Here is an 18,185-nt window from a genome sequence, read left to right as displayed (position 1 = left end):
TAGCATCTTACATATTAACACTAATCAAACATCTAACACTGTTTACCCAGTCCAACTTAAGATGCATCAGAATACAATATAACATTCAGTGCAGTGCAATTCACAGTGTAATCTTACTGCAAAATAGCACGCAACTCGGCAAATTTGTCTTTTCCAGTTCAAGCAACCTTTTAAAGTGCTTAGTTTGAAAATAACTGTGTTGATTTGTATTATAGATGGTTCTATCCTGTCATATTATGGGAAGATTCCTGAAGAAGTGCTGGTCTGGCAGCGACGCTGCCCTGACTTTGTGTTATTGAAAAGGAGATTGTAAAAACTATATAGGGCAGCAGGAGATTTGGTTCAAGCCTGGTGTTCCTTTAGCTCTGAACAATTCATTCCAGACAGCAATAAGGAGATAAATGTCTTTCTTCAAGAATACTTCAGTCTGTGTTAATTCGCATACCTTTGCTGTGAAAGCACATTAACATACAAAACATAGACTTAGACCCATCCCATTTCTGTGCCAAAACTCTAGCATGTATTGGAGATTTAGCTACACAAACCCATTTCTGTTAAGAGTATATATAATGCTCATACCTTTTGGTGTTAAAAAGCAGCATTTTGACACCTAAAATAGAGAATCTATGGTGAGGACTTAAAAGTCTCCATCACCATGTTTTATTCAGCCTAATTTTCAAATACAGCGATTTCTAAAAATTCTTCTTTACACACTTAGTATCTCATCCATAATAAAAAGTACTTGTTTGGTTACTAACAAAATAACACTCATTTTTGTACTCACAAATCCTTAACTGTGTTAAAAATAAAAGGGCTGCTGTTTCCCACTTTAATGTGCCACTTCAACACAAATTGTGGAGGATGAGAATTCTGCATGCCATGGTAAATTTTCAAATTCTAATGTTTAGCTTTTGAAGTTACAAAAATAGCCCATTATACGTGGGCTTACCTATATAGAGAATTATAGTATTGACCCCAAATATTTTTCAGAGGTTGCTGTTATAATAATAACAGTTGCCCAATTTTAATGTAAAAATATTGCTTTTTAAAATAACTGAAAATTCAGGCTTCCTAGGTGGCGCAGTGGTTGGGAGTCTGCCTGCCAATGCGGAGGACATGAGTTCAATCCCTGCTCCAGGAAGATCCCACATGCCACGGAGCAACTAAGCCCGTGTGCCAAAAAAAAAAAAAAAAAAAAAAAAAAAAAAAATTGAAAAAAAATAACTGAAAATTCAAACATATATGTGTATATATATATATGCCTAAATATAAAGACTCTCAAATTTGTTGGCAGGGTTTTTTTCCTATTTATTGGTGCTTCCTTAGAACAGTGTATGCCAAACCCTTAGCTTTTATGCATTTACATCTCATTTACAACAACCCTAAAAACTGGGTTCCACAGTTATCTCCTTTTTACTCACAAGGAACTGAGACTTAAAGAAGTTAAGTACCTTGGCCCAGGTCTCGCAGCTAATCAATAGCAGATCCAGAAGCCCACTGGCATCTAATTTAAAGGCCATCCTCTTGATCATTACAGATGATACAGTCTCTCACTTCACAATTAACACTTTTTTAAAAATTGATCTTAGTGCATTTAAAATTGAATTGTAAAAGCGTTTTATGTTCCTTAAGAAAATAGAATCTAGGTAAATACTCTGAATTTCATAAAAACAATTTCATAAAAACAGAGAAATTTAAATGGCCTACCCTGTTCTTATTGGAACTTTAGATTTTGTTACCTTTTTTACCTTTTTTTACTTTACATTGAATGCAGTGATTTGGTGTCCATATGTGTTTACATAAGATCATGTTAAAATAATGAGTAAGCAAAAAAGGCCCAACTTCATAATAGCATAAATGTCCATTACAGATATGGATAAGTGAATTGATATATTCACAAATTAGAATTCTATACTTCAGTGAAAATAACCCAGACCTAAATATATCAACATGAATAAATCTCAAAACTTTTGAACAAAAATTAGATATAGTAAAATGGTATTTAAATAAAGCTTAAAACATGAAAAAACTACATATAATTCACAGATGCATAAATATGTAATAACAGAATATTTGTTATCCATGGGTAGAGAGAAAAGGATGTGAAATTAGTTCCAGCAATTAATTAATGTTATTAATTAATTGGAACTATGAATGATAACCTGTGATGAGGCCTTAAAAGACCACAATTAAGTAACTGCAGCAAGATTTGATGGTGTTGGGTGACACATGCATACACATGTGCTCACACACACTTTTGTTATGGAATTCTCTGTATTTTTCTATATGTTTGAAATATTTTCTAATAAATACATTAAAATAATGAGGTCAGAAAAGCCTTAGTGAGCAGTCCAGCAAGTAGGTGAGCTTATCAATCCACACAGGACTAGCTTCTTCTGACTTTGCAGTAGGTGGAGATACTAGTTTACAAATTCCTCCATCATTCTCCCCTTTGGTTAAAGCATATGCAATCCCACCGAGATAAATAAAACAAAAATAAATAACATTTTAAAAAGACATCATAAATGGGAATATATATATTATCTCCTTGCATTAATTTATCACAACACCTGGTCCACCAACTAATTTGTTCCTGATCAAAGAGATGATGCTGGAGAGGGTAGAGAAATTTCTAGGACATTAAATAATCTCAGTGGATGGCCACATTCGTCCAATTTTTCCTTCACTCAACAAACATTTATTGGCTATCTATAATGTATAAGCTATTGTGCTAAATCTTATGAGAATTTAAAGGTAAGTACAATCTAGTCATTGTCCCCAAGTAGCTACAATACTGTAAAGCTCTGACTTGACTGCATGCTGATCATCAGAGCTGCATGGAACTTGGCCAATGCTACCCAACTGATGCTTGTTACTCACCAGAGTTATGTTCTATAAAGTCATTGCAAACACTGAATTAGGGAATATGGATCCATTGCTCCGAGGGAAATGCATCTGCATATATACACGTGTGCATGTGTGTATGTGCACATATACACAAACATATACGTACATATTTCACACAGTTATAAATTATCATCTTAAACCCTAAAATCAACTCATCCTAGTAGATTCTATTTTCTGTGCTTTACAAAAGAGAAAACAAAGTTCAGAAGTGTTTAGTGACTTGTCTGAGGCCACCTCACTAAGAGATGACAGAGCTGGGATTCAAACCCCCTCCACCTGGCCCTGGAGCTGGAGCTTCTTACACTATACTGCACTCTCTACCTTCTCCATCCTCTGTTCATCTCTGCGTGGGAGCTGAAACCAGCAGTCAGATCATCACCTTGCTCAACCTCAGCAGGAAGCATGCTCATCGGGTGACTCACATTTGCTGCTTTGCTCATATCTGTGAATGACTGCAAGAGCACTAGGAGTATTGACTTTGGGTTACAAATAAATTTTACTGAACAGGCAAATTTGCAATACAGATCCAGGAACAATGAAGACTGACTGTATTAACTAAAGATATAAATAATGTTTCATACCTGTGAATCTATAAGTTGTTTTGAGGTCAGAACATATCAGCCTGGCAACAGCACTTAGTAATAATAATGAGATTTAAGAGTTGGATTTAGTAATAATAATTTTAAAATAATTACATTTAGTAATAACTGGTTTCAGTGGAGTGTGGCAGTTTTCAATGACCAACCCTGGCCATGGAATTGAATGTGCTTATGGGAACAGCTCACTGTAAGAGAACCTGACCACCAGCAGATTGCGGGTTTCCTATACCAAGATGTTTCACATGCACACTGTTAATGGTTCAAGACCTGGAGACAAGGGGTATCGTGGGATCCAGGAGTGGGAAAACAAAGACCGAGTCTGAGATTTCCAGACCCCATTCAATGCATACCCTTCTCCTATTGTTGCTCTATTATATTATTTGCCTGTAATAAAGCTATCCAATGAGTATAAACTATTTGAGTCCTGTGAGTCCATTCAGTAACTGACCACTTAAAGCAAGTAATGTGTAATTAATTCACATAGTAATGAAAAATGAGATGAATAAACGAATGCAATCAGAAAAAAATGTTATCAGGCTTTAAAAGAAGAGACAGGTCTATCTCGAGTTAGTGGATGAGGAAACAGTTCATGAATCAGGGGGAATATGAGCTGGGCCTTGAAGAACTGAACAAACACTGATGGTCACAGAGGGAATTTCAGGTAGAGGGCACATTCTAGAAACAGTGGAAAAAATATGTAGTGGTAATGTGGTACCCAACCTCCCTGGGAGCAGCTCACACTCCAAGTATAAAGTCCACACCAGTGTAGAAAGGTCTGGTCTCCTTGCTTCAATGCAGACCCACTCTGAGGGGCCATCCCAGCCCCAAAGCTCCCTAAGGAAAGGTGCCGAGGGAGGAGTTGGTTGTAATTCTCTGACTGCCCCCTAGGTGTTTTTCCCAATGGTATGTCCAAATAAACTTTTAGCAGGCAAACCTCCATCTCAGGGTCTTTTTTTTTTTTTTTTTCCCCTGGGAAACCTGACCTATGACAGAAAGGAAAGAAGCAGCCACCTTTGAGGATGGCACAGTTTGGTTCGGCCAGAACCCAGAGTTAATGAGGTTGAGCACTGGATGACACTGGAAAGGCAGGTTACAGCCAAATCAAGCAAGCCCTTCATTAAAAGCCTAAAGATTTTGGATTTTATTCACTGGATGATGAAAACCCATTAAATATTCCTAGCAGGGGAAGAGTATTATCAAATCTATTCATAAGAAAATTAAACTGGCAGTACTGTGGAGCAGAGATCCCCAAAGCAGTGTGTTTATACCCCACCACAAGAGGACCACATGAGAGAAGGGAAGTAAATCATTGAACTTCTATGTACTGTAATTTTTTATAAGGCAAAAAGAGAAAGAAATCAAGCTTTCCTAATATGAATATATGGTTTCATGCCAGTGTCTTCACATGGTTGTGTGATTCATATAGCACTTGAGATGTACTTTGGAAAGTGATGGTTCTATACTGTGGTGGGGTTGCCAGCAGTGGCATTTTGTTGTTGCTACTCTTCCTTTTCAATGTTTGATGATATATTAAGAGTTAATACCCCTGGATAAGCAGATTTATACATTTTTCGTCACAGTTTAGTTAATGTAACTCTCAAAAATTGGCTACTACATTGTTTTTCCCACAAGATAAATGTAGATTAAAGGAAATACCAGTAATAGAATAAGGATAAGAAACAAGCAGAAATGAAATTTTTCTAGTTCTAGCATAAATTATTCTTCAGCTATATTGCAAAACTGAAAATAATGGCTATCTAATCACATATAATGACAAGCAGACAAAAATATTTGAAAACATCAAGAAGATAACTTTGAAATGCAAATTTATATCCATTTTAGTGGCTGTGAACTGTGCCCTAAGAATCTCTACATCTTGAGATAGAAAGCATCGATTTTATAAGATATTAAAAAAACTGACTTTCTCATCATTTTATGTCTATTTTGTGTATGTTTTGCAATCTGATGATAGAGATAGTTATGGAGGAGTATAAGTACATATTTTAAACTTTTTATGATTTGGTTATCAAAAATGCAGGATTATGTGACCACAAAGGTGTGGAAACCATTAGCTTTAGTGAATGAATTTGTGGGAAAGAAACCAGAAACAATTTTATTTTCATGTTCAGTTTGAAGTATAGCTAAATACATCCACATTTGTGTGAAAATGACATCAAAAACAGCTACTATTACAGGTCACCAACTACTTGCCAAGCTCTGTCCAAAGCACTTTACATTTAGTCCTCACAACAAACTTATAAGCCAAATATTCTTATTTGAGATGAGGAAAGTGAGGCTTTATGTACTTAGATAACTTTCTTGAGGCGACAAAGCTAAAAAAAAAAAAAAAAAAAGGCAGACTCCTAACTCTAAAGGATGTACCCTGAACCTTTATGATACATGGCATTTTGCTTTGCTCCTGAATGAGACTAACTCAATAAAGGCATATGCTCCCTTTGAGGGTTTCAAGGAGAGTGAAACACACCGGACACCAACAGGAGGAAAATGGGAAGGTGGCTGGTTAGCTTGCTGAGGTTAATTAATAGGCATAATTAGGAGTGGCTCCAAATGGTGTGGTATTGAAAGTTTTTCCAGCAATATTCCATAACCTGGGGCAGAGAGTAAATAATAGGATTTAGGATGAGGGATAAACAAGGCAAGAATGGTAGAATTTCAAGGAGCAAAGATTATAAGAAATGGTAATTCTAGTGTTGAATAGATTAACTGAATCTGGGTAGAAAAGCAAGCAGTACTAGAAGGGTACAAAGGGAAAAAGTAAGAAAGAATTAGAACCAAAATCACAAAGATGGGAACACCAAAGTTCAAGACCTTAGTCATGCAGACGTTCAAGGGCTATCACAGCGCATGTTGTGGCCAACATGTAGCTATGGAGAACAAATGTGGTGATGTATATTCTGCCATGATCATCATTAATTAATAACCACTTGATTAATGCTAGCACCAATGAGTATGGATTGCGGCCAGTGAGCCAACTCCATCATCTCATTTAATTGTCTCCAAATACCATGAGTTAGAGATAATCATCATCTCTGTATAACAGATAATTAAAGATTGGAAACACAAAGCCACTGAAACATTTTTCAATAAAACAAGAACACAGTTTTATAAATGTATAAAATAGAAAGAGATAAGGCAGAAAAATTAATAGAATCTAAAGATAAACTCTGCCTCCTCCTCAATTTTGTCCAGAGCCTCCTTCTAGGAGGAAGGGTAGGCAGGCCTCAACGGGTTCCCAGATTATACCCTCTTCTCCCTTCCTTCACAGAAAATGTAAGCAGGGTTCTACCTGTTCTCTCTCTCCTTGGGCTACTACCACTCTGAATGAACTTCTCCAATGATGTAAGTCGGAGAAAATAGAATGTTAAGGAGAAAAGGCAAACTAAAATTTGAGAGTAACAGGAGAAAAAAATTTACCAGCAAAATAGTTTAAAGGGAAAAAATCACGAGTATATCGCAGACATTATACCTGGTAGCAAACTATCTTTGTGAAAAAACAATACTAATTAAAAAACAAACAAACAAAACGCAGCACTGGGAGCCATGGTCAGTGAATTGGACCCAACTTGTTTATCAGATCTTCCTTCCTGGAAAATACTCTCCCCATCAGATTTTGCCTGGAGGGCCTCCAGCAAGGATCCCTCAAGGCCTGGCTCAAATGTCAGTACTTCCTTCTCAGATCCTCCCAGACTCAAAAACACTTTTCCCGAAACTCCCAAAGCATTTGCTGCCTTTGCTGTAACTGAACCTGTAGTACATTTTACCGCAGTAATTTTAAACTCAGATTCCCTATTCATTCTTACATGAATATATCATTTAGTGCCAGGCACTGGGAAGGCCACCATGAAGGAGATAGGCATGGTGATGATTCCCACAGAGACTAAAGTTCAATGGGGAAGACAAACTTTATGTAAATCAATCACACAGGTAACCATTTAGTCATAAACACTTTGCCAAGAAAGATAATGCTATGAGGGGAGAGTTAATGAATCTGGAGTGGAATGCATGATCTTCCTAAAGAGGTGACCTGTAAACTGGGTTCTGAAAGATAAGTAGAAGTTGGCAGGGGACAAATTGTGTCAGACAGAGGCAAGGGGAGACCCAAATGCTGTGAAGCCTGCGGCTCTCTATGAACAAAGAGATCAGTGTGACTTGAGAAAAGGGTGGGGCATCAGGCTGGAGTAGAACTGCCAATTCAAGAACTTCTAGGCCAAACAGGGATGTGAGATCTTACCCCAAGTATGATGAGAATAGTTACAATCACAAAAATAACATAATTAGCCTTAATCTTTGAGAACAGAGGCTATGGCTTTGCATTATTGACTTGTAAACAACCATCCAGAGAACAATTTATGACATTGTAGGCCACTGGAGAATATTTCTTGAATGAATAACCCATTCGTTCCTTATACTATTTTTCATCAATTAACCCTACCCTCAGATTTCATTTATTCATCTGTGATACTTGACCTCTGTGAAGGCATTATCTTAATTACAGCTGCAGCAAGAGGAGATAAAACAGAGAAGAGGTAAAGACAACTTGAAGTACAATGAAAATTCCTCACCATGCAGAGGTGTGCATGGATGGTCATATAGACTGGTGACTAGTTCCATGACTGTCTGACCAAAAATGGAATTTAAGATGTCATTACAGCTTTCTGATAACACAAAGAAAAAGAGATCAAAGTGATAGTGTCTTCTTATGCATTCTACAATTGAATATTTCTACTAAGACCATCATTACAACAAATGGTTAAATGTTTGTGAGTTTCTTGTTTGTTTTGTTGGGGATGCAGGTGAAACAATCCATTTAACATTTAACTATATAAAATAAGTTTTACTTTATGTTTACTCTTAACCACTGTCAGATAGAATCTCTAAATATTAATCGTTAAATTTAAATTCTACTGAGAAGTGTTGACTTCCAAATGAGCAAGAAGGTTAGAAGGGGTGAGAAGGGCAGGAATGGTAAAACGGGTTGTTAAAAAAAACAAACAAAACAAACGAACAAACAAACAAATAAAGCATTATGTAAAATAACACAGGACACATTTTTGAAACCAATTGGTGACCCTGTGATTCTCCCAGAAGAAAATGAACAATCACTCAAGAGCTCAGGAGAGACAGCCAGGTAGAGCTGATTACTTCCATTGATATTAATGAGGCTTTTGTCTGAAAAGGGCCACTTTTGGGTTGCAAGTCATCGTGTCCAGAAGCAACTTAATTACGCCTGCCAGTGTCTTTATAGAGAAGCTAGTACAACCTAAGAGCAGTGCTATCTTCTCAATTCAGTATTCAAGCCTATTTTTGTTTCTGGTGAGTTGCTGTGCCTGGGAAGAGTGGAGAATTGCCATTACTGGTGCCCTGCTTAATTAAATTCCTCTTTAAAAAATCCCGTGCTGCCAGAGAATAGCTACAACTTTGGCAAAGGCAGTGCTAAGTTTCTCACAGTATGGCCCTGTGCCAGGGTGAGTCAATCTTGACCCCTTGGAGGATGATTAGCAGAGAAGGGGTAGTCAAACCTTTGTGCCCATTCAGTCCTAGGCTTCTCCTGGAATTGGCAAATACTATAGTTACTATTGTTTAAGGAGTAACTGTCTGTTAGGAACTGGACTGAGACCACCAACTCCTTTCATGTAAGGTACCAAACAACAATAATGGTTCTGTCACTCCTGACCTGGCTTAGAGCTCAACCAGTGCCCCAAAGAGTAAAGGCTATCATACTTGCAATCTTCTTCAGATATCCACAACTTTTATTTTCCCTTCATTGTACAGTTCTATTAGTACTAATAATAACAAAATTCAAAACAATGCTCTCTATTCATGGGCTATTTGTGTAACAAAGCATCAATGAATATTATTCACAAGAATTTAATATACACATGGAATAAGTTTAAATGAATTAACCATTGAAATAAAATTGAACAATAGGAAGTTTGTAATTATAAATTGTTTTAAAAATTGAAGAAACAATGACTAAAATGCCAAACATGATTATATTTTAGATCTTACTGTCCATGTTCTAAGTGTTTGAAATAATTTTTAGTGCTTCCAAAGTTCCTTGAGATATCACACTTTTCTACATGGCAGAAAATAACTCTAATGTACATTTTGGTAAATTATAACCACAAACAATCCTATTATACTTATGAGTCTTGACAAATGATTTATCAAAATAAAATAAACTATATAAAAATTTCACTAAAAAGTTTCAATTATTATTTGTCTTTGATTAAAATGCAATCTTTTAAATATATTCCTTTCTACATTTGGAATTTTGCATATAGCTTTAAAATATCTATCAATTCAAATAACAATTGATTTATGTTAAGAAAAAATTAAAAGCAAAAATGAAGAGATCAGGTATTAAGCAAGAGCTTACATATTTAGTTGTTAACATCCAAGGCTAACCAGGTCTCTTTATTCATTTATTCATTCAGCAATATTTATTGGCCACTAGTGATAGGCCAGGCACTGTTCTAGGTGCGAAGGAGAAACGTACATAGCTTTGAAAAGCCAGACAAAAACCTCTGCCATTATGGATGTTATACAGACTACTACTACTGTATTATTGCAGCACGTAAAATGTTTTACTCATATATTAAATAATTCCTCAGATTTATTACTAAAGACCACATCTCTAAATAACAGAAACTCTTGGCATCAATCTTATAGCAACATATGCATTAAAATACTTGGCACAGTTAAAGAGGTAAAGAAACTAGTGACTTTTTTTTAACCATAAGAGAAAGCATAGATAACAATGCCACTTGTGTATAAAGTTTTGGACAGATAAGTAATATGGATTTAAATTTAAAATGACAGATGCAGTGACTTGAAACATAATGGTTACTGAAGTGAATCCTTACCCCTTTTAGCATAATGGGTAACTAACAGATGGCTCAAGTATGATTTTCAGGTGTGAATATTGTGACAACTCTTGGTCAATGTGATATGTCGTAATCACTGTTTTCCTGGTCAGTTCTATCACAAGAGAAATGGTTGTCCTATGGGAAAAACTTATGCTAGTGATAATTCCAAATTAGTTTTTATCAAATCAGTATTCATCGATTTAATGTGTGACCATGTTAAAGTTCCAATCGTATACTATTCCACATGAGAGTATGAAAGTATTCATCATAACTATCTAAAAAAAGACAACAAGATTTTCAATTCACTTTGAAATGTTACAACTAACCTCTTTTTTTCTGAAGACTCAATATTTATTGGGTGTTTCAAAGAAGAAAAAACTACTGTTACATGTAAGTGATGCCAAAGATCTGTACAAAGAATAAATTAGCCTATCAATCGGATGTTTCCAAAAAGGCAGTTGTTGAGGAGCATATATAAGACCTTCATATTATTGCCTGACTCCTTCGCTCTTTCCAGAATGTACCTACATTATTTAAATACAGACAAAATGTAAGAAAACCACATTCTAAGGAAATATTTGTCTAATATTCTCTCCTCTCCAATTTCTGCCCTGATATACAATGCCACTACCAAATAAATAAATAAGCAAGCAAACAGATAAATAAATCTACTTATTTTCTAAATTATGACAAAAATTAAACAGAACTATAGGTGCAGGTAAACTGATATATAAGCAGATCTCTTACTGAAGCACTACTTACAGCACACCCAAAGGGATGGTGTAGGTTTCAGCAGGTAGCTCTAACTGCAGGCATATGTGGTATTAGAAAAGTAGACGACAGAAAAATGAAAGGCTACTGTGTGGCCTGTCTCAAGGGAACTAATGCAGAACATCCCTAGATACAAAGTCAATATACTAAACCAAAACTGCTATAGAAGAGTGAAAACTGTGAAAAAGTGTATATTCTTCAACTTCATAAGTCAGACCCAAGCTCATCAACTTAAACGCACGTTCTAAGATATGAACTGCATTTAGTAGGTCTAGTCTCAGCCTGGAACTTTATTTCCTGTTATGTATCCCTGTGGTTTTTGATTTTACATCCGTAGCAATAACTTATCTTGCATTTGTTCCAAAATGAATTTCATGCTCAACTTGTTTTTCTTAATTAAACTTCCTTTAGCAGTCCCTAATATGCATATTATTAAAACTCATTAGTCCCATTCACGCTTGCCTGTCATTTTTTGGTTACACATTCATATATTGAAGTGCTCTGTTGCTATACATAGGAAGAAAATTAAATAATAAATATGGGATTGAACATTTTATGAGTGTCAGGATGAGAGAGTGCCTGCAAGGCCCATAAGGTTTCACACAAAAGAGGCATTACTGCTAAAGCTAACATGCTGACACATCTCTCATCTATAAAGTCTGCAGTAATGGCAGCAGTAAAGCATTTTGCCATTGACTAGAACTTCTCTTACATGCAACGGAAATAGGCACAGAAGAAATTATATTGACTGTTATAAAAAGAATTCATATAAAATCCCCCAAAAGTTTAATGTCTAATAATTTCAAATGCCTGGAGTGATTTACTAGTTTTCTCTGACTTCAGTTAAGCTTAGAGTTGGCAGTCTTTCTGTTGCAAACATGTTTGCTACCTAATAGGTGTTTTGGTTGTTTTTTTTTTTTTTTTGGGCGGGGCTGGGGGATACTGAAGGCAGAAATAATTCATATCCTTTTATAGTAACATAGCAACATTTGACATTGTCAATGTGTTGTCATTAATAGCAAAGCAAAAATAATCAAACCTGTTACTATTAAGGAAATATTCTTAGGAACTGTTGAGAATGTTGCTATCCCACAAGATTAAGAGGTTAGCTACCTCAAAAGGCTTAAAATTATCTTTCAAAAGGCATTTAAAAAGACACCCAAAATTCATCATGAGTGTTCTATACGCTAATTTTTTAAAAATGTTTCTGGGCTTTGCCAATTTGAAATATTAAAAATTGATGCTTTGTAAGTTTTTTTTTTTTTTTGCATTTCTCAATAAAGCAAAAGAGATGGAAGATTTGCATTTTGAGATGCTATATGTTAAATTTCAACAAATCATTAAAAAAGGATTGCCCTTTTCATTATGCTTTCAATTAAGAGTGTGTAGCAATTTTCTTTAAAAAAAATTTGGTTAACTGTAGAATAACATTTAACTGTACTTAAATGTCTCAAACTCTTGGAATGAATCTGTAGCAAATGTATTCAGCACCCCCTGAATGTTAGGCCAGCTAGAACACATGGAAAGCTTTCGAGGGACAGGTGCAGCAAAGCACCAGTGAATCAACATCAGTTTTTCCATGGTGATAAGCTTTGGGGAATCCAATGCCATTTCTTGTCATATACATTAGGAACTGTGCTTGCAACTTTCAGGGCTAATTAAGAGTTTCTATTTCTTTACCTAAAACTACCGCATTTTGTGTTATTCAACAGCAAAACTGAAACAGCTGATCAAGGCCACCATGTTCTTTTTAATAATCATGACCAAAAAAAATGTATTTGGATAAAGTAGAGCAAATGTAGTTAATTTTCTAAGTGAACTCTTCAGGTTTTTCAATAGTTCTTAGAGTCAACCACTCTATTAATAGAAAACTTTTATGTAACTGGGTACCTTGTTCTTCCTTTACTGGCTATAGCTTAAAATTTTTTTGTGTGGTGTGTAAAAATTTTTTATGGTTCTGTTTATTTTTATTTCTATCATTATTAACCTTCCAAAGTGGATCTACCACCTACAAAGTATACCAAAGTTAAATGGAGGAACTGCCTGTAGAAACCATAGAGTGATCCGAAGTTTCGCTCTTTTCATTTTCACTGCCAAGAGAAAATGGAACGAGGGACTACAAAGTATTGAGTATTCTTGACAGAGGAAAATATTGTTCGGCCATGACAAAGCCACTTTAAGCTGACTCTTCTGGCTTTAGCACCATGGCACGTGCCACAACCACTGGGTTGGTCGTGTGAAATATGCAAGTTAATTTTTAAATTGACTTCCTTTTTCATATTTCATATTCTCCACCTACTTTTATAGTATCAACATTATATTCTCTACTAGCCTAAAAAGATGAATTCCAGTCCATCTCCCATTCACCTTCATTATTTATTTACTATTATCATATAATGTTATTTGCTAGCTGTCTTTTTTAATTTAAACTTTGAAAAAGATGTTCATATTAGTGGACTATGTGGCTAAGATCAGTGGCTAGAATGTACCGAAACACAGAATATCCATTCTTCTAGTTCTTGCATGCACATAAACCACGTGACTTAGAGCTGCGTTAAAAAAAAAAAAAGGCAAACCCAGCCTCTCAGATATCTTCTTAAAACTAACACTTAGGCTTGTAGAAACTATTTCTTGCTGTTTTTACCATTTCTAGAAAAGCTTACACAAAGTCTGCAGAAATAAGTAATAACTTTTCCACTGTAGAATCCTTGGGAGACGAGAATTTCATATTTTTGCTATTTACTTAAAAAAGAGAAAGGAATGGCATTGTTCTCATTTTGGAATTTAGATTTAAGAAACACATATAAACACAAACCCAGGAAGAAAGTTTGGCGAGGCTCCTCTTTTAATACCAGAATGCCTGATGTATCTGGAATTCCTGAAATAAGTATTGGGATGATGAGTGCTTTAGATGACATTGAAGAGTTGCCTTTCAATGAGTTCACACTTAATGAAGAGGCTTCAATGCTAAAACCATACATACATTTCATAATCTGTAAACAGAAACCTCTGAAAAAATATTTGATGCTTTTCTTTAAAAGATTAAAATGTAGAAAATACATTATTTTATATTTTAATGATTATATATCTACATTTTATTCTAATGCAGCTGAATGTCTGAGGTTTAAAATTTAACAAGTTGGCCTTAAATAGGAAAAGCCAATTAAAATTATGATGCTGAGGTATTAGAAGCTTATAAAGGGAGGGGAGTCCATTAACTTATTTAACATACCTATATACATATTTTAAATGAGTCACTTCTTTATATGTAATTGTTCTGAACCTATGTAGACTCCAAAATTGGTTCAGAATAATATGCATTTCTGGATTCCAAAGCAACTTTTAGTTTCCTAAGTCAATATTCACTCATTTGAGTGATTAATTTTAATTATATCTGCTGAAATTGATTTCCCTTCTGTAAATAAAGATGAGCTTTTATTGAGAGCAATGAAATAACATTTTAAAAGAAAAAGAAAAAAAAAAATCCCTGAACTCAGCTTCAAGAAAATGTCTGGGAACGCGCGCACCGTTGAGTTGGAAAGAAAAGCCAGTAAGTGGCCAGGCTGCCAGGGTTGGGATGCATCAGAAATGCAGCCGGCTGCCTGGCGCACTTGCCAGCCTGGGCCCTGGGCAGAAAGGCTGCAACGGCTTCCTGGACTCGTCCCACTCGAAGAAAGTTACCTTGGGCTGTATTAAGCGAAGTCGTGCAAGTGAATTACAAGACAACATGTGTGGCCAGTCACCCAGTTCTACTGTCTCACTGATGCAGTGACCCTGTAACCCTTTAGTGTTTGGCTGAGAGGAGGGAGAAGCGGGAAGGGGGAGGAAGAAAGAGGCAGGGAGAAAGAGACAATATGAAACGGCCAATTCCCCCTGCAAAATACCCCCAGAAGCCAAGACAGCCACCAAAACCGCGGCCGAGGCAGCAGCGATTTCTACTTGGGCTTTCCCCCGCCACATGCAGGTTTTCCAAGGCATCGCTACCGCCTCTCCTCAAAGTATCACTAGGAGAAAGCACTAGATCCAAGAGGGATCTCCCAACTGAGAGATTTTCAATGCAAAGTTGAGAGCTTGGAGGGTTACTTGGCTTCCCCACCGACGCCACAAAACAAGGTTTTTAAACTCGATCTAGGTAGCTCCCTAGCGATCCACAGGAGATGCGCGAGGTGGTTTACGACCCCCTTTTTCTTCCGAATTCACAGGCACCGCGTCCGCAGCACCTTCCGCGCGGCGGCACACAGACCCAGGCAGCCCACTCCCAATAAAAGACCCCGAACTTACCCTCAGTAAGATAAATCCACAGAGGAAGCCCCCTCATCTTCCCCCAGTCCCCTTCCAGTAATTCAAGGAGACAGTTTCTACAACACTTCGCCGTCAAATTCAAGCTGAATTGCTCAAAGTATTTACCAGTTCCTAGACGCTTATTTTGGAATCTCGAGCACCCGGTGATTCTTGTTTCAGAATTCGAGATGCTTCCTTTATTTTTTCTTCTTCTCTAAGCAGCCGCAATCTCAGTTTTGCAAGCCCCCCCTTCCTTTTTTTTTTTTTTTTTTCTTTTTTTATTCACCCACGGACACTTCCAAAACGTGTCGATTGATCCTTTTTTCTCCCCAGATGCAACCACGATCCAGAATCCTTGGGACCCAATGCCACCTCCATGTAAATCCGACCATCAGGCAAGAAATACAAATGATCAAACAAGGTTACTTCTTTCAGCTGCAATCAGATAATCCTACTAATCCAATAGATTTATCTCGATTGGAAATTGACCTCAAAAATGAATCCCTGGTGCTGACGTCCGGTAGAGCGATTCCGTAGTCCTGTTCGGATGACCAAAAGAACTGTGGGTTCTTTCTTTCTTTCTTTTTAAAATCTTTTTGGATTCTGGGTGCACTGCTCGCAAAAAATGCCGAGGACCCTGGTTTTCCCCTAATATAGGTTTCTACTCCAAATCAGTGCAGGATGAAAAATGGTACAAAGATACCCCTAGTGGCTTGAGGTGATATTGCAGGGATCTCACTTTTTTTTCCTTTTTCTTTTTTTTAATCCCCTCTCCTCACCTTTTTTTTTTTTTTCTTTCCTCTCCTCTCCCCTATAGATAACTGGCTGCTATAGTAGTGAAACAAGAAGAAGGCTGAACGAAGATTAACATGAATAGTAAGCGACTACTTGAAAAAAATCTTCTGATCTTTCTTCTTTGTTTTACTTTAAAGACTGAATCTTCTGTGCTTCTGTCTCCCCAGTATTCCATCTTTTTTTCTACAGAATCTTCCCCAATGGCATATAGTAGCTAAAAGGCCAATTTGGGGCAGCTAGTGATTTCAAAGCAAATGTATTTGTTTCCTAAATAACTACAGATACCAAAAGAAGCCTCAGTATTCCTGAGGTATGCTGTTTTTAGAAAAACCCTTAACATTTTGTTTCCTTTAAAGGAATATTCATATATATATATAGATACACGCACACATTTTTGACAGCTTTTAAAGAAAAAAACCATCTATACATTTTTGACAGATTTAAAGAAGAAAACCAATGCAATGAATTTCAGGATTCCGTTCGCTAAGCGGTATTTCATAAACTTTACTGTGCCTACCAATAACCCAGGGATCTTTTAAAAATGAGGATTCTGATTCAGTAGGACCAGGGAAGCGATGAAATTCTGCATTTCTAAGCAAGCCCTCTGACTACACTCTGATTTATCAAGGGCCTAGTAAACTTGGGAAGTTGAATTCACTTTCCTGCTGGTGGGTGCAGTAGCTACAAGGACTCCAAGATCTTCTTTCTTAATTGACTAAATAATTAAACCTTTTTAGTGTAGGAGCTACTGAGGAGTCAAGAGATCTTCCTTCTACCATTGGTTTTGTTATTAATTGGCTATGTGACTTTGAGCAGTCACTTTTGACCCAGGGTTAATTTATCTATTAAAATTAAAGAGTAAACTCAAATAAATTAATAAGTATAGTTGTTCCTGGATGGAAGACTCAATTGTAAATTAATCTATAAAATTAAAGTAATTATTATTGAAAGCTCACTGTAATTTTTCATAGAACTTGAAAAGTTAATTCTAAAGTGTGTTTACAAGAGGAAAGAGTCAAAACTTGTCAATACAATTTTGAACAACAAGGTATAGGAAATTTCTGTATTGACTATTAAGGCTTAAAATACAATGACAGTAATTGAGGCAACATAGCTTTGGTTCAGAGATACAAGTCAGTCCAGGGGAACAAAATAGAGGGCTTAAAAATATATCCCCACAATAACACATGGCATTAGAGGGCAATAAGGAAGAGATGAATTACTCATACAATAGATTAAGCATATGAAAATACGTAAGTACATCAAAATAGTCAAAGCATAGACTGAGTGAATATATTTGCCATGCAGTATCTTTGGTTATATAACCAAAGAAGGATTAGTATTCAAATACATAAAGATTTCTTATAAATCTATAGACAAAAATATTATACAAAAAAATAAGCCAACTAGATAAACAGTCAGTTGAGAGAAGAGGATTCTCAATGTTCAATAAACATCTGAGAAAAGTATTCAATTTCCCTAGTTATTAGAGAAATGCAAGTTAAAATGATGAAATATCATTTCACAACTATGAAATTGGCAAAATTTTATAAGTCCAGCAATATGAAATATTTATGAGGATGTGGAGAAACCGTGAAGAACAGGTACTAGTACAGCTTCTAAGAGAAGTTTAGCAATAAAGATTCTTCCATCCCCAAATCCTGTCTCTCCACTCCTGCATTCTTCTCTATGTCTCTATGCATGCACAGAAAATACCCATTGCAGAATTACTTGGAAGAGAAAAAATAAAAGCACCTTTGGATACATAAGTGAAAAAGGAATTTATAGAATATTCACATACTACAATATTAGATGCAATAAAAAGGAAAATGAATGCACTATAGCTACTTGAGTTACATGACTGCATCTCAAAAATGCTATGTGGAGCAGCAACAACAAAAGCAAAGTTGCAGAAAGACACTTGTGGGATGATATATTTATA

General features: G+C 36.1%; 1 protein-coding gene across 3 annotated transcripts in view; it reads right to left on the bottom strand.

Annotated features, from left to right (window-relative positions):
- The window catches only part of NLGN1 (neuroligin 1), an 805,184-nt gene that overhangs the window by 641,616 nt on the left and 145,383 nt on the right, over positions 1-18,185 (bottom strand). For 2 of the 3 annotated variants that reach the window (XM_057738866.1, XM_057738867.1), the window contains exon 1: positions 15,449-15,669. The exons of the other annotated variant lie outside the window; for it this stretch is intronic. The gene's annotated coding sequence lies outside the window, so the exon portion shown is untranslated. Of the gene's footprint in view, positions 1-15,448; positions 15,670-18,185 lie in introns of those variants that run through there. 3 annotated transcript variants of the gene reach the window in all.

The sequence above is a fragment of the Hippopotamus amphibius genome, chromosome 6, assembly GCF_030028045.1.
Source record: "Hippopotamus amphibius kiboko isolate mHipAmp2 chromosome 6, mHipAmp2.hap2, whole genome shotgun sequence".
Classification (NCBI taxonomy): Eukaryota; Metazoa; Chordata; class Mammalia; order Artiodactyla; family Hippopotamidae; genus Hippopotamus; species Hippopotamus amphibius.
This window is presented reverse-complemented; position numbering and strand designations above follow the sequence as displayed.